We start from the raw sequence: 23,214 nt of genomic DNA on the forward strand, positions 1-23,214 counted from the left end.
TAGCAATGTGTGCGGGCGTACAAGATATTAGCATTCGTTATATGCAACCCCAGGCTGTGTTCGAATGATAATTGATGATCGATAATGTTGCTATATGTCAATCTTGCTGGGTTATGCTATAAGTGTTGCCAACAAGAAAAACCAGAAACCTTTAGTATTGCTTTTGATCTGAAAGAAAGTTAGCCTGAACTTTTCTTTTAATCTGATAATTTCTTAGTTTTCATTTGATGTATTTTTAATCGATCGCCTAAACTTCCATAAGTACATCTAATCAGTGTCATTTTTATGCGATGGTACCAACGAAGATGAATTGAAAGTGAAGCAATGATTATAAATCGAAACTTTCAGTACAGATATCCTTATCTCAATTTTGTTCAGTGTATTGAAATTCTATTTGAAATGTGCACATAACGATTACCACAATATCGCGGTAATATATTCGCTTATACGGCCAATAGTTACTAAAATGTTTGTTCATATGTTCATATGTATGTGTGTGTGTTGCATGTGTAAGTTAGGCAAGACCGCATACAAGAGTGATCGTGATTTTCTTTTTTAATTTTTTATTTTTCTTCTTTTTTTCTTAGCACGTTGCGCAAATTTCGTTAACGTTCAGTAGATCGCTTTTATTCCAACTAAACGGAATAACAGCATCTCTTTCTTGCTTTTTAACTATCTCTCTCTCTCTTTCTTGCTCTCTGTCTCTACCTTCCCTTCTCTTTCGCTCTTTTTATGAATCTATATAGTATATGTGCACACAAAGAGCAATTTCATGACCAACTTTTCTTTTAAACCTTAACTGACTGACAATGGCTTTGGCAATGATGTTAATGATGATAATTTGCAAAAAGTAATCATTTCGATGATAAAGTAGGTGAAAAAGAAGAAGAAAAAGAAGGCGAAAAAGAAACAGAAGCAGAAGCAGAAAAGAAAAAAAAATAGAAAACCTAAAAAGGAAAACAACTTGCATTTTATGAAAAACATACTCATTACATATAAATATATAGATGTGTGTGTGTGTGTGTGTGGGTATGTGTGCCTTCAAATACATGCAAACAGACAAATTGAGATCCGTTTAAATACGCTTACATTTTAGAAATGGGAAAATGGTTAAGTAATTTCTGTTGGAAAAGAAAAGCATACGAGTGTAAAAACTGGAAAAAAGAAAACTTACGACCAGAGAAATTATCAATGTTAACACAAATTCATGGATGCATGTGTCTGCATTATTATGTATCCGTGTGTATAAGTAAAAATGTTTGTGTGTCAGTCCAAACTGATGTATTAGCTTTACATCCGTTTAAGCTTGCACTTCTCATAGTCGCTTATACTACTACTACTACTACGACTACTACAACTACTACTACTACTTGTACACCATTTTGGCAAATGTTGTTTAATCGCTTTACTTATTGCCTACATACATACACATGAAAGTATGATGTGATTGTGATAAATATATATTTATTTGATGTATTAACATATATATGTATATATATATATATATATATATTTGTAGATACATATGTAAATAATGTATATGTTTGTGTCTATGTGCGTTTTAGTAAGTCAGTTAAATGAGGCTGATTTCACATAATGTTCAACAATCATCTCATTTCTTTTCTACGGATATTGCGATGCAATTATTATGCTTTCAATGCAATGCAATGCAATCCAATGCAATGCAGCAGAAAAAGAAAATAATGCTAAAGTGAAATTTTGCGGGAGACGGATTACGTTGGGACGGAGGGTAACAATATCGAAATGTTAGTTTTATGAAATGCTTATGCATGCACATGTGTACATACACACTCACACACACACACACACACACATATATATATATATATATATACTTACGCATACACAAATGCACGCGGTTTCTCTGTTATGCATTCAGCATTAGAAAGTGTACGAAATGCATACCAATATGCATATATATATATATATATATATTGTTGTTGCTGCTGGTATTTTCTATTACATTCGATTGCATGTCGTATCGCTTTTGCTGTTGCTGTTGCCGCTGCTTTTATTGCTGCAACTATTACTTTAATGCCAGAGCAGATTTTCTCTTTGGCCTAAAAAAAAGTAAAATGTTGTCATTATGAAATTTGCAAACTCGTTGTCGTCGTCGTCGTCGTCGTCGTCGTCGTCGATTGTCTCGCATTTAGATGGATACAGAAGATTACTTTCAGTTTGCATGCACTGCAAACTTATATATATCTACATATACAATATATATATATATATACATATATATATATATGTATATATATATATATATATGTATATATATATATATATATTCAATATTGAAATGTCTGTCCATTATCTATCTAAGAATTTACTTTTTATTAACTGTTGCTGTTGCTATTGTTTTTGCTGTTGTTGCTGCTTTTACTACTGCTTGCCATAGCAGTTGTTGTTTTTATTGTTGTTGCGAATTATGCTTTTACGAAATCAATTCAGATTCAAATTATTATTAATTGCCTATCTGTTGGAAATAATGGGGCTGCCAGTTATAATCGCACAAAGAATATACTTAAAGTGAAATCGTAACAAATGCATACGGAATTTAGGTTAAAATAAGTGAGAAAGTTACATGTGAGCTTTTGCAGCTTAAATTCGCAATCGGAATATATTTTTTATTATTTCTTTGTCAATACAAATTATTACAGAATACGATTTTGATGAAAATAATCATAATAACTTTCGCAATTTCGCGTCATTGATTCAACTTTTATTTTTATAAATCGGTTAAAAGAAAAAAGGATCAATTTGAGACTTCAATGTGTCGTCAAATTGTTATAATTAAGTTATATGGCAATTTTCATTTCATAGACCAAGAAAAGGCCATTTCATGCAGCTTGTTTTGGTTCTAAGCATAAATGCTGTTTGCCTGGAGCTGCTCTCCTTAATGAAAACACACTAAACAACGTAACGTGCTTTGCAAGTGTAAGCTATAAAGCTAATCAATCGAGCGCACAATTACATTGGCAGTTATTTTCAAGGTAAGTCTTAAATAAGCTTTACATTATATCACATTGACAGATACTGTAGCCATTCTATCGGAAAGTGTTATAGTTAATCTCTTGGCTCTTGGTTGGTTCTTTACGATCTCGCCGAAGAATACATTAATTTAGTTAGGCTGATTGTAAATTTTTTTATTTACGCGCGAAACGCAGCCCGAATAGATTTACTATTCTTGTAACAAATATTAACATTTTCTGTGGGCTTTGGAACTCTGTATGTTTCTATGGCGATTTGTCAACTATTGTTGAACACATATGTCAACTTGGAATCTGGAAAAGCAGCAGAGACGACAATAAAAAAATGTGTAAAATACTATCCATTGTCCTCAAAGGGTGCACGTTCTAATAGGAGACGAATAAAAAAGTCCGCTAATGGTAAGTTTTCGATAGTCTTGACCATCTTAGGTCAGTATATTGTAAATGCAAAATATTTTATCAAATGTTGGCGTATTTGAGATGAATGTTTTCTATGTAAACGAGTGAAAACTTTATAGTCGAGCTAGGCCGACTATTCAATACCTTACACCACATTGTCTAACACAATTCTTATGTTTGCCAAAAATTATACCCTGTTTTAATATCAGCTTACCATTACGGAACTGTGTATTAAAAATTAGACCTTTTTTTACATGTTCAAATGTGTTCAAAATGCAGCATAGTTAATTTTTACATTAAGTTACTATCATGGATCAATTTTCGTCATAAAATGTAAAAACTTATACTTCTCTGCCGTACAACACAAAAATTATGGTGATAGTCCTTGTATAGAATAGGATCCAATATTGACGTAAGTGGTTCACATTTTGTAGAGTTAATTTTTATATCAAATTTCTATTACGGGTCCACTTTTCATCATAACATATTAAAATTTTCCGCCCCAATAAAGGATTAATTTTCGTGAAAATCCTTGTATGGGATAGGATCCAAAAAATATACTGAAATTGTCCAAAGTCAGTGCGGTTCATTTTTTTCTTATCTTAAATTACTTTTATAATCTGAACTTCATCGTGAAGCATTGAAAATAGAATTTTTTTGCCATTTGAAGTTTAGTTTTCGTTGTATGAGAGGGGGTTCAAAAAATTTCCACAGTCAGTCCAAAATTTTCACGCCGACTGCCGAAATACTAAATACTTGGCCACCTTTGGCGAGGAATTTTGAAAATTGGAATTTTTATATATAACGACATGTAACGACTTTTGAAAATAGGGAGTTATATGGAGAGTGATCGAAAAAGCGTTTGCGTAGAAATTTTCATGGATAGACATAAGACGCGCAGACAGGCTTAGACTGACTCAGAAAGTGATTTTGAATCAGGTCACAAGTGGTGTAGGGTATTATTATAGAAAACAAGAACGCTGTAAAGATTAATTTAACGACATAAAAATCGCGTATCTTTTCTTTTCAAGTGAGACTTGTACGCCATGTATAAAAGATATAGACGTATACGACCTACTGTACTTTAGGATTTCATTTTTCGGATGATGTGGACAAAATTACAATAATCCAATTAACCCGTTTAAAGTAGCGGAACTGTTTACTTATGCAAACGTGCCAGTATTGATTTTCGTGAAAGAAAAGGCTTTAGTACCTAAATTTGTATGTACGACAGCACTCAATAAGTTCTTAGGGTGATATATAGATATTACCACTGTTAACAAATCCATGCCTGAATTTTCTATGTCGGATCACTTAAGCAACTGTAACTTGAACTTGAGTTAAACTAGTTCACATTAGTGAAACAATAACAGGAGATCGATTGGGAACAAGAGCTTTCGGGGAAAATTATGATTTAGCGAAGAAAAGCTTAAACTAGTTAACGCCCATCGAAGCACTTTTGCAGTAACAAAATTCACTTTAATTTTCACTAAATTTGACGAAATTCGGTTTCAAGTGTTCGCTTTTCCTGTCTTAAAAGATTTTAAAGGACTGAAAATTGTTTTAGCACAGAGCAGCTTAGAAAGTCTATTTTGCCCATGGTAACCCTATACTACTTGTGATAGGATGTCAAATATTCTATTCAGTACCATTTGCTAGTGTCGTTTAAGTATCTTCGTCTGTCTGGTACATTTTCGGTATAGTTTGATGAAATTCGTTACATTTACTTGCTTCACTCCGTTAATAAACGATCTCTTTAAAGTAGATTGCACTGTTGTTACAACCTCTACTATGAAAAAGGTTTGCTTTTTTCATTAACTCACTAGAAACTAGAAAAATGTAGAAGATGTGTTTGGAACAGGAACGCTTTTGAGTTTAGCCCTCTATTGCGGCTCTTAGAATTCTTCCAAAAGGGGACGAAGGATTGAGCTTAGCTCTCCATTACGACTCTTAGGATTCTTCCAAATGGGGGAAGAAGGTCGTCTCACTTCAGTTCAAGTTAGTTCCGAATTTTTTACTGATTAAAGATGTATGCAATGCAAGGACACAGAGAAACCGAACAAGTGAGGAGATTGTATTAAACAGTATCTTTTATATCCAACAACTTCATTTGCAAATAGAAAAGGCAAATATTTAGTATTGTATGTTTGTAAGTAGTAAGCAAAATGTACACTTTTATGCTATTGAAGACAAAGGTGTTTTTCAGTGTTGTATTGTGGGCTGGCTGGTGACCGATTGAGCCCGTTTTCGATACTTAATCAGCAGCAACTTTCAATGTTCAGGCTATGAATTTTTGCGGCCAGGAGATTACAAAAGGCAGGCTGACGCGACCGTCATCAGACGAACAAACGTAACGACTGAAAGAGAGATCGATTTAGATGTTGATGATTATACTTATACACTTTTTGGAGTCGGTGACGGTTCTTTCTCAGCATTTCAAATGGTTTGACGAAATGAATACACCCTTCGATGATCGGTCGACAAATGTATTAGGGTAGACGCGTGGTTGGTCCTGGCGAATTTTCTTTTACATTCTCATCTTCAGCAAATCAAGAGCGAGTTTATGCATTTTCGTAATTGAATTTAGTAAACTGGAGAAAGTTTGCTTTAAAGCAAACTATTTCAGTTCTTAGTAAAGCTCTGCACTTTATCTTCGTCTGGCTGCTCCTTCACGTAAGTATTACATATATTATGAAAAAGTTTTTTTTTTTTTTTTTTTTTTTAATAATTTTTTTTTTTCCTTCACTTGTATATGCATAGAAGTCAATGCGCTGTCTAGAAGAGGTATTGAACTCTACCAGACTTTCCGTTTTTTTTTTTTGAATATTGCTTCTTTTTTTGATTTTCGTTAAAGGAGCAGTCAAAATAATGTCTGCTCGTCTGTGCGTACAGTCTAATAACCTTTACAACTCAAACATTTAAACGTACGCTTATCTATATATTTTCATATCAATATATATATATATATATATACATGCACACACATATAAGCATATTTAAACATCTGGTGTTATCAAAAGTGAATGCTAATGCTACAGAAAGTAACAGTACACGAATGTGTGTTTAACTATAAAAGTGAAATGTAAGCAATCTTTCAATGGTTATCCTTCTGCAACAAAGTAAACAAAAGCAAGGACATTGACTCAAAGGCATAAGATTACATCGTAATGTACATTAAAAAGTAAAACTAAAAAAAAGGCAAAGAATACAAACACAAAAAAGGTTCTCACAAAACTTTACAACAGTTTGTAAGCTCAACAATTTAGCGATGCTTGTTTGCTTACACGTATACATAAGAGGGAGAGAGAGAAATGCCTCTCTTCTTACACTTTGTATTCTGTTATAAAGTATATAATGTAATAAAAACATATGTATAGAAACGAACTGAGGCAGGATGAGGTGTGGGTCCCAAAACCAATTATAATTGAAGATGTATAGGTATATGCGATGTATAGGTGGTATGCTGATGATAGGTGTTTTTGTACATTCGAACTATGTGTCATTATTAAGTAATCTAAAAAGTATTAAGCTTAACAATGCAAATAATATTAGCCATTTTCAATTGTCAGGATTTACATTTTTTAGACTGCTTTAGCATTCACATAAATATAAACAACAGATACGCGATTAGAAAATTTACGGTGTTTTTGTTTGATCAGCACTATCTAAGTAGAGAGAGGGCCAGGATGCATAGCAGTGGAACAAGGCAAGTGTAAGAAAACGTAATATGGCAAATTATGTACACACAAATACACATAGGCAGGCAGGCAGGCAGGCAGGCAGACAGACGGACAGACGAAAACTTTTAAAGGCAACAACAATGTGTTTAGAAGAAGCAATTCCTCACGTATAACAAGTGAATGAACTGCTGTCATCGTTGACGTTGTTTTAGTTGCTGTAAATGTCGTTGGACGACGCTTTGTTTAACTGCGACATAACCTTGAATGTTGGTGGTAGAATACTTACAGAAAAGGACACCGACATTGAGCGTATATATGCGTGCGTTGAGCTTATATCATATATATGTATTTGAACAGCATGAAGGCGTCATTGTCACTGCCTTACTCCTCTACACTCAAACACATCAGTGCTGTTGTTATTTTTCGCAGTTGATTTTTCGAAGAACGGGGGGGACAGTAAGAGGGCCGTAAAGCAAAAGAAAACAAAATGAGAAGAGAAAATTGAAAAATGAAAAGAGAAAAAGAAAGAGAGCATAATAGAGCGTGTGGTTCAAAGTAATTGTTGATTGAATTATTACCTCACTCCCACCTAAAAACTTATCACTACGCAGCACACGGCATTCAATGGGGAAGAAGCAATTATAACGTTGCCATCGTTATGAGTGTTTCGTTCAATAGTAAGTGAATGGATTTAAATTTTTTACTACGTTTTTCTCGCGTCATTTACCAAAGTAAGCAAATATACATCAATATGCATCAGTTTGTTTAGTTCATTCAGCCGGCAGTCAGTAATAACTATTTAGTAAAACATTTTAACACATATAGCAAATATTTCTTTTCGTTCGTTAAGAGACAAAGGATGCCTTCGAACTTCAGTTAGTTATTCATTTTTTCCAGCATTTTGTGTTTATTTACATCATACTATAGCATAGGTCCTTCCATGTATTTTCATCAGCGACATCTATTGACGATAATGATAAAGTAATGCAAAGTATCAATGTACACAACGATTAAATTCGACAACGTTGACCCTTCCCCATATAAAATGACAGTTTTCCGTTTAGTGTTATTGAGTTACTTATTGCACACAGATCCTAACCATGGAATGTTCAAAATTGGATTTGCAAGTGTTCACAAGGTTGGCCTCGGCGCCGTGTCCTATTTGCAATATCAATCATTCTTCAGTGCGAGGAATGTAACGAATTTAAGAACTCCCAAGTGTAAATTTGAAAAGACAATGCAAGGAACAGATTACATTGACAGTATAAAATACAATAATTTATTTTCCGATTTAAAAGAGATTAGCAGAATATCGATACTCAAATGTTCTTGGAAACGCCACTGTAAAAAAAAATCGAGTATTACAAGGACGGCACAAATACGTGCGTGCACCCTTAAAGGATCTGAACGAAAATTATGCCAACTTGGCTTTAAAATGCCATTAAGATGCTGAGCCCAGATTTATATTGAAGTACATATTTATGTACAGAAAATTGTCAATAAACAAAAAAGGAAAAATTCTTAAGTATAAGTACTACAGAGATTAATGTTTCATCTCTCATAATGTTACTTTTATTAGATGCTTCCCAACTTGTTACGCATTGCTTCGAAATTACTGCTGGTATGTTAACCATAGAACCATTCGAAATTTACTATATGTGTTAATGGGAACAATCGGCACATAGGTAATCTCAAAAAGTTAGCAAAAGATGGCTTTAAGCTTCTTAGTGAACAAGGTATACATTTTAAATTTTATAGTAATTAGAATCAAATTCAAGTCGAATTTAACATTGAAAATCGGCCTAAGCTCAAAATAGTGAACTGTCACATTCGCAAATTCGCATTATTGTTTTATACCTCTGTACATAATGGTTGTGTGAACAAGTGCCCACTTTTTTGTAACACAGAGTGTAAGAGGTATTGTAAGGCGCTGTAGACTTCTGTGATTTTTTCATTTGAAAGTATTATCTTAAGCGTATTCGATATGCTTTTTCTAGCTTTAGGGTGGTTCTGTGTCACTTGTGGGAAACTTAACTTTTCCTTAACTAATTCCATTCAATAGGTAGCGGAGTGGAGGTTACAACATCCAAAGTCCAAATAACCGTGATGAAGAGTAAGCCAGCCATCAACATCCACTATGAAACTCACTACTATCCAAGGCGGCCTGCGCAAACTGAGTGTGGCGTGCGGTGACTTGCTCCAACCAAATGTGACTACGAAGAGTTATTAACTGCAGCAAACGCTATTGAGACGGAACCCGGGACCGACATGCCAAAAGTCATAACGCCGTGAGCTTTGATAAGGGAAAATTCGGGCTTATATGGCAAAACTCGCTCAGGAAATGTTTGCGGCTCTTATCTAGAATGTTCTACGCTATCCGACGGTACTGCTTCCTGTAAATACGAGGTGGAACATGACAGGAGTCTTGGTTGTTGTCGAACAATAAATCAAACAAAATAACCCCCTTAACTATTTATAGAATACCCTTTCATTTTTGCTACAAATCGGACAGACACTTATGCACACACCCAATATCCTTACCACGGAAAGGACATGCCAATGATTTCTTAGCCTGAATTTTCGCTAAACAAGATTTCCGAAATTTCGTGGAGGTTATTTTAAACCGAATTTTCAAACACTTTTACCGTCACACCATGGATGCTATTGAAAATGGTTCAGTTTTAACGACCATTGCCCATATAAAGCCTTGTTCTAAAATTTCGAATAACTGAAGTGTTTTTTTGGGTCGGTCTTAGCTTGTCTACCCATTAGCCCTTTTTCGACCATTTCCCATGATGCAAGGTGTTCAATGGTGAGCTGTGACCCACTGAAAAGTTTAGAGTCTAACGAACTAAACAATATTAATAACTGCTATGATAGAGATGGAAGCGGTACGGTCAGGCCACGAAAAGTGTTCACATTATGCCTCCCGTGAAGTAACAAGGCTTTGCTAGCTCTACACTCCTTCCTATTTTAGAAACCAAATACTCTTTAAACACATCACCGCAGAAATAAGTTGCCATCATCTTGAAAGGACCGCTCTCAGCAGAATGACCGACTTTGAAATGATAATGCGTTCCTTGTAGCGAGAGAAAAAAGCATGAATAAATTGATTTTGCTAATCTTTGACTCCGTTATTTTCATTTATCCCCAAAATTAATGAAAATAGTCTACAAATTATTGCGAGCTGCAGAGAACAACTTCCCCATTAAAGTATTTAATCACCTTTAACAATGGGCGCAGTGTAAGATGAAAAATTCGAATATTCTTTTAACGATGAAATCCTTCTTCTTTCCTTTCACTAGATATTTAAACTTGTTTTGCGAATAAAATTATTTTAATTAAACAAAATTGTGTAAGCATATATATATATTATAATATGTATGTCACTTTCAGAGAATTGCAAATGAACTAATGATGTATTTGAATGAAAACGTAACATTTACATAACAAAAAGGTCAATCATTACATGGAGATATAGTGCATATAGGCATATATACACTTATTCATATCATTCATCATCATTTTAATTTGTAATTAAGGAACTTTTTAATTTTCATTGAACGATTAATTATTTTTACCATCAGTTCGCAATTTTGCATTTCTTACGTATTCATGTCCGATCATATTTAGAGTGTCGTGTTTATGGTGATTTTTGATTTTCTATTTAAAAAAAAGAAAAGAGAAAGCGACCTTTTCCATCTGAGAATACAAAAAACATGTTAATAGATATTGTATGTACATACACATATTTGTGTGCAACAGTTATAACTAGCACAGCTACACTAAAAAAAAAGTCTAAACCAAGCATAAAATATTTCTTTGCTTTTTTTTCTCACTACAATAACAATTATAATGTAAAAGCAAAACAATTAACTAGGTCGTCCGCTAGACTAACAGCAACATGTTGTTTTTGATTGAAACTGCTTAGATATATATATGCATGCATGTGCAGTATTTTCAGCAATTCAATTCAATATTTAAGCCATGTTCTCTTCGCTTTTATAACTAACGAACATGTATGAATTGAATTTTAAGCGAAAGAAAAGTCTAGCTTAAGCGAAACCTAAGGAAAGGTACACATTGTAAAATAACATAAACTTGGGGTAAGAGTGAGAGGAGAAGAATTTAGTAATAGTTTCATAAGTTCCTCATACGCCCAAGTTGGCAATTTCAAACAAATCACTCGGCTTGACGACCGCAGTTAGCCGTCAAACATGTTGCAATAAGCTGTTGCGTGTTCGCTGCTTTTTCGTTTTTGTTTATTGTTTTCCTTCACTAAAGCCGGCCGACAATTTTCCTCGAACTTGAACTTGTTTTATTGTTGCTGCGTTGTATCAGTATTTGCTGCATACGTTTTATTGTTTCTATTTATTATAAGCAAGCCTTGTGTGTGTATTTCGAAACTGTTTACATGCAAATAAGTTAAATGATTATTTGTTTTTTTTTTTTTTTTTTGCAAATACGTGTACACATGGCGTGTACAAGTAACCAGCAAGGAAAACTAAGGTCCACTAGAAAAGTCGACAAAGCGGACAGAGAGAAATAATAAAATATTCAACTTGTCGCAGTGAAATATATACAAGACATAGTAGAAACAGTATTAGGGATTTGTAGCATAGAAGGCAAAAACACATATGCGGATTTCACTCATCCAGGTCATGCTTAAAGATCCAAGGACTTGTTGTGTTCTTAAGCTAAATACGCGTGATGGATGCAAGACTGGGGGTTGGTTTAATTTTTTCAGTCTCTCGATTGTAACCTCTAAACGTCCGCATTTAAGTCATCTGCACTTGGAATTATGATCGGAGCTTATTCCAAGGTTCTTCTATATTGCAATTTCACTATTCGCTGCTTCTGTGATTGCCTTTTATCACACTTTTCATAATTTAAAATCTCACAGATTACTAAGATGAATATTGAAAGCTACGACAAACATGGAGGAATAATAATAAGATTATAAGACAAAGAAAGGCGATAACGAGAGCATTTCATTAAGAAAATCGAGGCAGCTTTAACGATATGTGCACATATCAACAATTGTAACAAGCTTGAAAACGCCATATGTCGCTGCATATTTACTACCTACCAATATGTTCACTAAGTTAAATGTTTTTCCGTAAATACCTGTCTAATGCTGAAGCTTTTTGTTGATCATAAAAGATTTTTTCCAACCCACTCGCGGTACAGGTGCCAATAACTAATGCAAGGATGTAAATCTATCTCTTCATCTTTTGCACTTAACAAATTGGAAACTTAAGGTGTACTCACAGAAGGACGCTCCAGGGATCCTATAAAGATATGATTATTGAATGCTCAATCGATCTAGGCCTGTCTGTCCGTCCGTTTGCGTGCGCGTTTCCGGTCGCAAAAACTAATCAGCTTCATTTCATTCATTTACCAAAAGCATCAGAAATTGAAATCTGCCAAAGGGCGTGCGTTGAGATCATCAATATTGATGCAAGTTTAAATATATATTATATATTTCAGGGGTGAGTCTGTGATATCTGCACAAAAAAATAAAAAAAAAATCTCATCTGATTATAGACTAGAAATTTCATTTTTCCCTGAGGCAATGTAATTTTTTTACTTTTTTCCATATTTTTTATATATTTCTTTGTTTAGGCATTCACTCATATTCATTCGGCAAAAAACTTTGAATGAGGTAGATGTAATTATAAGAAGTAAAATATGGGTTGAATGACAAATGACACTGCGTGTGGTGCGTGCAGTGCAAAGAATGTAAATTTAACAATGGGCTTCCCGAACAGCTGTGTTTATCTCACTCGTGTTTGATTTCAGGAGTTTATAAGTAAACATCTGTGTCAAACCAAAATGTTTTTTTTTTTAAAGTGAATAATTGCGAAAAAAAATTCGTCTTAATATTCAGTGCTGCATTTGATAGTTGATGGGAATCAATCAGGTTTATTATGGCGAGAGTGTAGCGCTGAATGCGATGATTTATTTGCAAAACTGCTAACAGTCGACGAAACTCAGGTCGACAGCAAAGCACCACGGAACCGGAATTTAACTCTCGAATGGCCGTTTTCTGGGTAACCGCTGGGATATGCCGAACGTGTGGCGTACGACGACGAATAAATACCTATTTTGGGGCTATCGCATGTTCAACCCACAGCTGGCAAATATAATTTTAATTGTGTAATTAATTACACGCCACACAACTTGCGATACAAGGGAATATTAAATTTGTGTGTGTGGGGGGGGGTGTAGACAACACCCAGATGGCTTGGAGGTAGACTTAACTTTTTTTACCGAGTGAGTTGCAGTCACTTTCTGAATCGATGTCAGCTCGCCTGTCTGTCTGTTCGTCCCGTTTGCTTGCACTCAGCCTACATGTCGCGAAGATCAACGCTATTGAAAATGCTTTGGGTTTGACCATTCGTTCCCCATGTAACGCCTTGTTTTATTAAGCCGTCGTGCGAAAACATAGTGTAAGTCTCGGACAAGCTACAAACATTCGCTTAGCCGTCGAATTTCAGCATTGCATTCGAAATTGAATTGAATTGTAAAAACCATGCCACAGATGGGGCCTCGTAAGAAGGCTTTCTTACTTTCATTAATTTTTTAAAGAAAATTCATTCATTCATAATAATGATTTGCAAAAAAATTAATAATTAATTAAATTAATTATATGTTTTGTGGACCCCAACCCACACAATGAAAAAGTAAACCTCCATATGCCAAAAAGGTATAATTTTTAATATTTCATGATGAAAGTTGATCCTTAATTAGTAAACCATACAGAATTTGAATCGCACTTGATCGTTTTTTACACCACGCCATATATACAGCCAGAAGCAAGAGAAACTATAAAACAAAATTGACAAATTATGCATATTTATAAAAATAATTATGCATTTTTATAAAAATAATGCATAATTTTTGCTATATTATTAATTGATTAATTAATTAATCGATTCGATTAATTCAATGAAATGCTGTAGGGTATCTGAGGCGGCCTTGCCCGGCTATAGCATTCTTACCTGGTTTTGTGTTAAAGAGACGCGTGACAGAGACTACGTTTGATCCCTGCGTACGCACTTGTCATTTAACCTGCACACACATTTGTTCGAAGATAATATTTTGATAATCAATTGCTTCTAACAAGTTTCTGGCTTCTCAGCTCAAGCAATACAATAATTCAAGTAGGCTCTGATGAACAAGTATAAAAGCTTTTAGTTGCATGTCCTATATAGGAAATTACTTATAGTAAGCCATATATAAAAATTTTGTATTTTTTCAAATTTCTCCATTTTTTGTTGGATGTATTTTTATATATAATATTTGGGATTGAGATTTCTCGCTGCATTACTTACGGCATTATGAAACTGTTTTAGATGACGATGGGTGTACGCAATGCAATCAGAGTTTATATAAAACATAAATTCCCATAAATGAAGTTTTTTTTTTTAAAAAAGACAAATGTGTATAATGTAAAGCAATTTTCATTTTGCATTTCCTAAGAAGTTGTCGCCATTCGGAATTATTTAAGTATTTGTACTCACTTTTTTGCACTCACGTTTCAGAAAAATGTGATTTTGATTACTGCTGAATACGAAAACAGTGCAATATATTGGCAGCAATTATTTAGAATACTTTGGAATGCAAAATTTATGTCACATTTTTGTGTAAGAAAGATACCAGTTAAATATAAGCTTCCCAATGGTGTAAAGATGTGAGGTACCGATCGCTTGAATATGTTACATATAAATAAATGAATACGATAAGAGAGAAAGAATGAAAAGAGTGGAGAGAAACAGAGAGAAATTTCTCAATTTAAAAAAATTCTTATGTGATTCTAGATGTGAAATACATTGAATGCATATAAAAATTAAGTGTACTTGTGCAAGAGCGGATGAGCGTATGCCGACGATTGAAGATTTTGTTTAGATTATGTTTACATTGTCGCTCTCGTTTAAAGGCGAGAGAGAGCAAAAGACAATAAGAGAACTTTTAAATAAACTAAATAAAAGTGAACATACAAATCATAATATAACAACTACTACTACCACTACTACTACACAACTAATACCACTACGGCAACCACGAGACCAATATAGCATAAATGCAAATGGAATTTCATCATATCACAACACCAGCAACAAAATAAGAACATAAGCATTATACGTGCGCGAATTAGAACTACTCAACGAATAGGAGAATGAACGGCTGACGTTTTTTTCAAAATAGCGGCAAAAAGAATTTCAGTTTCGTTTCTTACGTCAATTTAAGTGGAAAACCAAAGCAACAAACATACACAGAGAATAAATAATTATACAAACATATATATATATATATATATATACATGTACAATGTAAATTGTGTATTCAGAACGCAATGTGTTAACCTAAATTGAAATAATAACATATTGAAAGAAAGAAACAAAAACAAAAAAATACGCAAAATAAAAAGAAAATAGTAAACTGGTTAAATTTTATTTTAATCGTTGAAAACGGACACAAAAAACAAGAACAAAAGAAGAAAAAAACAGAAAAATAAGACGACCGATATTACGTTAACAGAATTAAATAATTTTGTAATTTTGAAAGCACACACACACGCACAGAATAAAAAGAAGCGCAAATAAATATATATATGAGATTGCTTCCGGATGCGCTTTGTTGCAGTTATTAAAATTTAATGAAAATAGAATTTTAAAAACGAGGAACGCATCAAACATTGAAATGCGTCGTAATGCAAACTTTTAAAGACTAATTGAAAATACTGTTTTATTTATTTATTTTCATTTGTTTTTTTTTTTTTTTTTTTTTTTAATAACTCTAATACATAGAAATATATGTATATGCAAAATGATTAAGAGAACTCATTCTTAATCAGCCCCTAGGTAAGCTGATATACGTCATCGAATTTGTTTAACAAAGAAAACGTGACTTCAAATTTAATATGAAAGAGACATTCACAATAACAAATAAATGTAAGTAAACAACGATTCTAATAAGCTCTCTGCAGATTTTATAATTAAGTTTGCAATATACAAAAATTGTTTCTAAAAAAAAATTCCAAGACAAAGGATGAGAGAAAGCATTTTTGCTTCTTTTTTTTTTTGTCACTTAATCACTTCATTAAATATTTTGTGATTTATGTATATCGAGATCAAGTTTCTGACTCAAGGTTAAAACATTGCATTTAGATGAATTAACAAAATTTTGTTGCAGTATGTAAGCAAATTTGGAAATGAATTCAATCAAGTAGCAGTTGTTGCAGAATCTATGCAATTCTAAAGCAGGATACCGTTAATCAGTTCCTATCTGAATAGTTGTGTAATTGTAATATTCTCACAAGGCTTAATAACTTTGACACCACATCTAAAACCTGGGTCTTTTGAATAATATCCGTCCGTCCGTCCGGTTGTGTTTTGTTAGTTTTCTTAAAGTAAACGCATTACATTTCTTATACATTAACGGAAGTGCAATTGAAATTCTCAAACGCGGAACAAAAGCATGTACATAATAATATAAGCAAAAAAAACGAACAACGAACAACGAACAACGACGCAAATTGAATAGTTAAGCTTTACAATTAATTTCTTTGGCATATGCTTTCATTCTAATTTTGTTACTGTCTGGTCTCGTGGCCATCAAAATTTAGTTTTGAAATATGAAAAAAAAAAATTATTTTCTCGCAGAAGTTCTAGCGACTTACCTGATTTACTAGTTATCTTCACATTCTAAAGCAAGCTCATGAAATCCTTATACGTTTTTTATGTATCATTTTTATTATTTATATAAAAGTTTATTAAAGCTATTTTTCGTGGAATTTTAACATTAAACAAAATCAAGCATATTTCACATATTTTAAATTTCAAGATGACAACTAGTAACAACATTATAGTGGGCCAAGGTCCACCAATACGTCACTCTACGTCATTTAATACAGTTATTCATGTAACGACTTTTTCAAACAAGACTTTGTTCAGTAAGTGGTCGAGAAAATGTTGTGGTCCAAACAAATTTTCAATAGCGTTTGTCCTGGGGCTGAAATACTTCTGCGTACCCAATCTCGCAAAAAAATCTCTAAACAATGCCGCCTAAAATTTGAACACAAAATTGAGAGACGGACAGACGGAGAGACAAGTTTTGAATCGTTTCGTATCACATCCGCCCAAGCTTAATACATATTGTATCACAAGTGGTGTAAGGTATTACATAATGAGTTTACAAGAACTCCTCGGCATGCGTTTCCAAAGGCTACACTGTAGATGATATTCTTACCATCAATGATGCGTGATTTACATAGACTCGTAATATGCAGAAATAGGCATTGGAGCTAAGTTCTGCGTCAATTAAACTATGTCCCTTCTTTCGCTGTTTTATTGCTGTTTTAAAACAAAACATTAAACAAAATCCTGAAACTTTGCGCATATATTCTCAGTTTTAACGTAATTTTGAGCTTGAAAAGTCATAAAACTGTCTATATCTGAAGAGAGAAGAAGAGAATTTAGCTGATAATAATGAAAATATTTCGCAATATGAAATTTGCTCCCGTTTAAAAAAATTGGTGCAAACTTTTTTTTTTTTTGAAAAAACCGACTAAGACTTCAAGAGATCGCGTGGGAGTAAGTTTAGAATGCGATTTTTATTTTTGATGATTTTTCACCATTAAATTTTCGGTTTTAATTTTCACACATATATCAAATGCATTAAGCCTCTTGTTACGATTTTCATAAGTCATTCAAGGAGTTAATAAGTAAATATCGGTAACACTTGAGAGTGTAACATCGAAGATACCTTGTTACTTAACTATTCGATATCAGTCTAGTTATCTCCGCTTACTCAGGGCGGTTGTCCGACAGAGTATGTTGACAGAATGGCAGCAACAATGGGAAAATTACTCGAAAGGAACAGACATTGAAATCTTCATAGCAAATGTGGAACAATGGCTGGGAAGAAATCACGAAGAAGTTAACATTTTGCTAATTATTCACTGGTTATGGAAATTTTTCGAGTTGTTTGTACCGTTTCAACTTACGTGCAGATAACGCATACGACCTACGCCAAGGCGTAAACGACGATGCGCAACACACTGTTTTCACCCGTCAGACTTGCACATATTTGGGAAACGTGCTTTTCAGATCTCGGGAAATACGAATTATGTCAGATAACCTGTTAGTAGTCACGTTAATGGACACTGTAAGGTTAGAAGAACTGCGCCGGTTGTTTGCAAGATCTGCTTGGATATAAATCCGCACGAAGACGACATCCGATTCCCTAATCTCATGCGAGGACGGGGGAATAAGGATAAAGAATGTATAAACGTTCATCTCGAGGTAAGGCGAAACGATTTCGGGGTGGTTTGACCCCAGTGTGGGGTCACTAATTGGCAGTGCGCTACTATTACCTACAAAAAGAAAAACAAAGTCATGTCTGCGCGTTCTTTGAAATTACGATTATGTCTCGAAATAATCTTTATAAAAAAAAGAATTGGTCTTAAAGTTTTCTTCCCCAATCAGGCTAGGGTCAAGGACGATTTAAAACGTTCTCCGGTGTCGTCCAGAAAACTTTGCGATCACTTTTTATTCATTTTTTTTGAGAATTTTTTGTTTCTTTCAACCCCGGGGCTTCGTTCCTCCTTCCATTATATAAGCCTCGATTTTATAAAATTCAGTTGTCGAATGCTTTTCCATGCGATATGACTTGTTATCTAATGTCTTCGAATAAATTTCACATTCCTGCCTAGTTTTGTTGTACAACTGATAAAATAAAGAAATAAGTAAATAAAAAATATTTAGAAAACTTATAGGAAAAGGATTCAAAAAATTTGTAATCAAAAATTTGAATTTAATCGGCTTGTAGCGGATTGTATGAAACATTCATTGCTCACATGTAATCAACACCCGAATGTGTCTGGTGACCAAAGTCTCACATTGAAAAGATCACGTTGCCATTATTTAAAACTTTATTATCTATCTGTATGTATAATCGTTTTCTTTGAGTAGACACTTACATATACATATTTGCTGTTATTATTATTATTATTGTTGTTGCTATTGCTGTTGTTGTTGTTGTTAATTTTTATTTACTTAAATAATTTTTATAAAGGTTTGCTACAGACATTGCTATAGATGTTGTCATGTTAGCTTAATGGGCACTCATTTAAATTTTGCAAACCAGGTTCTGCTTATGTCCACCAAAATAAGGCGAAGGTATATTAATTTTGTGCTTTCGTTTGGTACAATTAGAAGCAAATCCTTATCTTGAAAATTTTTGAGTAGCGAGATTATTTGAATTAAGACATTGATTGAAACTTGAAACCAAACAAACGAAAGAAAACAACAAAGAAGTTGATCAACACTTCTTCTAAGAAGATAATACCGTCTGAAACAAAATCAATAATTTTTATAAACGACACATACATCGGCCAATAATTCCCGGGGCTAAATAAGAAAAAAAAAGAATTTGTTTTTCGTAAAATTCAGTTTTATTCACCATCAGCATAGTTTCTTCCAAAAATAAAAGAGTCAATTCCAGGCTTCTTCGATATTTCGACGCCTTTCTTGCAGCATGAATTTTGTCGATTCTCAAAATAACTTTCAGATATTTGCAATGGCCTCATCGCAACTATGAGGTGTACAAAAAAAAAGAAGACACTCGCTGAACTCAAATTTAGAGACTTCGTTCTATGGAACAGCATTTCGAACTTCAGCTCACGTCCACAGCGATCAAACGCCATATCCATTTGGAAAACCGTTTAGTTTTTAGGACATTGGCCACATCTATGCTGCAATTTGACTTTTCGATTATTGAGAATAATTTTGAGGACCTTTTCGCTGTGTTCCAGCACCACTTCCTCTCCCCAACATCACTTGCACACATTCGGTCAAACCAACAAACCATAGAGAAATCATTGCTTTCGAAGGAGAAGTGTACCCATATCGCTCTCCAATACAATCCTGGCATTTTTTCCCGTTATGATTACATGGATTAGGCCTGTTGACTGGGCCTACATGCCATTGACGTGATTAGCAGTTTTAAGAATTTTTGGCTCCATTGAATTATTTGATGATTTTCTGCTCCTTAAATTTTGGATTTCTTTATCTATAGGTTATTTTAGAGATAAGTGGGGATGAAATTAATTTTTTCAGTTGAGTTTCAAACCAAAGTTGGTTGCCTTCTTGCCAACTACAGCATAAAAACGGAAACAATGTTTAATCCTACACAGACGAATTTTAATTTTGTGTTCTTTTGAGAACAAGATATCTAGGGTATCGAGAAGAACGCGTAAAACTCATACACAAAAATTTGAAATGGAATGAAATGCTGGCAGACGTCGTTTGAGGGTTGCAACCGTTTAAAAATAATATGGATTCATACAGTTTCGGCTTAGTTTTGTTTTCCTTTTTTGACATATATAAATATCCAAGATTACATTTTATAGTCCCGTGTTTCACGTCCTCCACTTTATCGGTAGAAATATAATACTAAAGTTGTGTTCCTTTAGACCAAGGCTCTCGCATCAGGCTATATTTGACAATATTTTGCAGATTGCGGCAGAGAGCAGCACTTTTTTAAGAGATACAATTTTGTTTTTATTGTGAGTGCATATGTGACTCAATGGAGCTTATTTTATCCCTGTCAATAATTTTGACAAGGCACTTTGCGAACGTGACTTTTACCCGTCGACCAGGAAACTTTTAATTTCAGTTTCGAATTTATTTCAAGTTTTCGTTTCAATATTAAATTTTGTCGCAAGTGGGCATTGGGAGACCTCTAATGAATATTCCTGTAGCACGTTGGATATCCATGCCCTTTATTTGATGGGCGCAACTATCTTAATTTCTCCATAAAATGATTGTAAGCTATCCATAAAATAACGTAAACATTTAAATATACATAGCTGCTTGAAGCGGTGAGTAAGTGCTCAATATTCGTTCTAGGGCGTGCAAAACTTTCTTTCTTACTTGCTTTTTTAATTAAGGCACACATACATGCACGCATATATAAATTTTCAACGATATTTCTATGAAAATTATTAGTCTAGAATGATGATGCAATAGCGGTGAAATTCTCGTGAAAAACACAACGATAAGATCATTCATTCTAAGTTTAAATATAAAGGTTTCTCTTCGCATAATGTATGTTTCGTGTATAACATGCCTGTTATTTCTTAAAATTCTTCAATGAGTCATCAGCGTAATGTATTATGAAATTGTCTCATACACTTACCACCTCTTACGAATGAATATCATGCGTTTGTGAAAACGTTTACAATCGTTATTACATGTCCAGGGATTTCCCCAGAATTCCTTCATAACATATCATCGGTTTAACATTTTCGTGCGTTTTTCCTTAAAGTTGCCAATAGCAGAGCATTTAATAAAGATTCGCAGAATAATTGAGCATAACTTCTTTTCTAATAGATTTAAACAATGCAATTAAAAAAGCATGTATAAATAAACATTTCCATGTTTCATGGTAGACGTCTGTCAAGCTTAAAGTAAGAATAAATATTTAGTTAGTATAAGGCAACTAACGGTATATGTCCGAAAATCAAAAGTCTTAGGTTCGATGAAGGGAAGGTAGGAATAAGAAAAAGAAACTAAAAAAAAATTACTATTAATCATCGAAAGAGAACAAAGGGCAGACAGCTGACGCATCGTCTTGAAGTCGTCGTCGTTTGCTAAAATTATGAAAATTGAAGGGAAGAAGTAGCAAACGAAGAGACATAAATAAGTTCTCATTGCTGGTCTCGTTCAATTCAACCGTTTCGCATATGTATCGAGATACTTATACTGAATATGTAAGGATTACAGAAGCAATGGCCAGACAGACACATATATGTATATATGGACGCAAACATGTGCTCGTTAACAGTGTTCTAGAACTCATAACAACGGAAATTTCGCTTTCGTTTCTTTTAAAGGAGTGAAGCGACTAAAGCCTTTGTTTGTTTATTTGAGTTGGCAGCAGGCAGAGACATAACGAAAGGGAAGAGGTGATGAAGGTGAAGTAGAGCAAGAATGCGTGTATTTAATGGTAAGAGTTGTCAGTGTGCTTATAATTTGCTTTTATTAGCTCTTTATATAATACATATTATATATGCTTTGTGTTGCTATTCTTGCTATCGCATTTTTATTAATTTACGCATACGTATACGTGTACGAATGGCTGCAACTAAGTGAATTCCATATCTACATGTACACGCATACGCAATAGCTAAGATGGTATATAAAACCATATTAAGTCTTCAGATGTTCGTTCCATTCATTTATCTCAGATTCATATACTGATTGATGCCACCACCATTGTTAAAGGGGTAAATGTTAGAAAACTCGTTGAAAGTCGTTGAAAGGAGATTTTTCTCAAAAATACTTCGCTTAAGTTTTTATCAATGATTTCTACTACGTTTATCATAAGATTTAAAAAACACCTACCCATAGGTCGTCCGTCTATCTAATTGTTGTTATGAATCCAAAATTTTATATAAAGTATAAAAGTCAGCTTTTCGCCTCCTCTAGTAAAATTCTCCTAAAATTCGATACCTATTTCTTTTTCGCCAAATGAGGACTTTAAGCCTTCATTGATGGCTTTAAGTTTAGCCTTAAACGTTTATGCAACCAATGCAATATCTTTGGTAAACACACTGTTTACACACCTTCCTTTATGTTCATTCTTTTATACGACTGCCATATGGAGTTGAAGGGTTTGTAACCGCAAAAATTAACAGAGAAAATCAACGACTTGCCATATACACTCTCAAATGGTGGCCATAGATCATATTAGAAACAAATGCAGTGAGCCACGGCCGTCCATTAAATACCCTATGCTACCCCATACTTATTCATATAACGACTTTTAGAAATAAGGCGTAATATAGTGGGATCCGACTTTCTAATACAAGGCGTTACATTTTTAATACTGCTCGTCCTTGGGACAAAAGACCAGTGTCCAACTTTCATCAAAATATCTGAACAATTGCAGTCTATAAGTTGAAGACAAGTGAACAAGACGGACGCATAGACAGACAAGATTAGATCTAGTCAGGATAATTTTATCGGTCATTCTCAAATGCTTGTGGGTGTTGCATACATCCGCACCAATCTAATATACATGCTTACCATAAGTGGTATATAGTATAAAAAGGC

This window comes from Glossina fuscipes, unplaced genomic scaffold (genome assembly GCF_014805625.2).
Source record: "Glossina fuscipes isolate IAEA_lab_2018 unplaced genomic scaffold, Yale_Gfus_2 2, whole genome shotgun sequence".
NCBI lineage: Eukaryota > Metazoa > Arthropoda > Insecta > Diptera > Glossinidae > Glossina > Glossina fuscipes.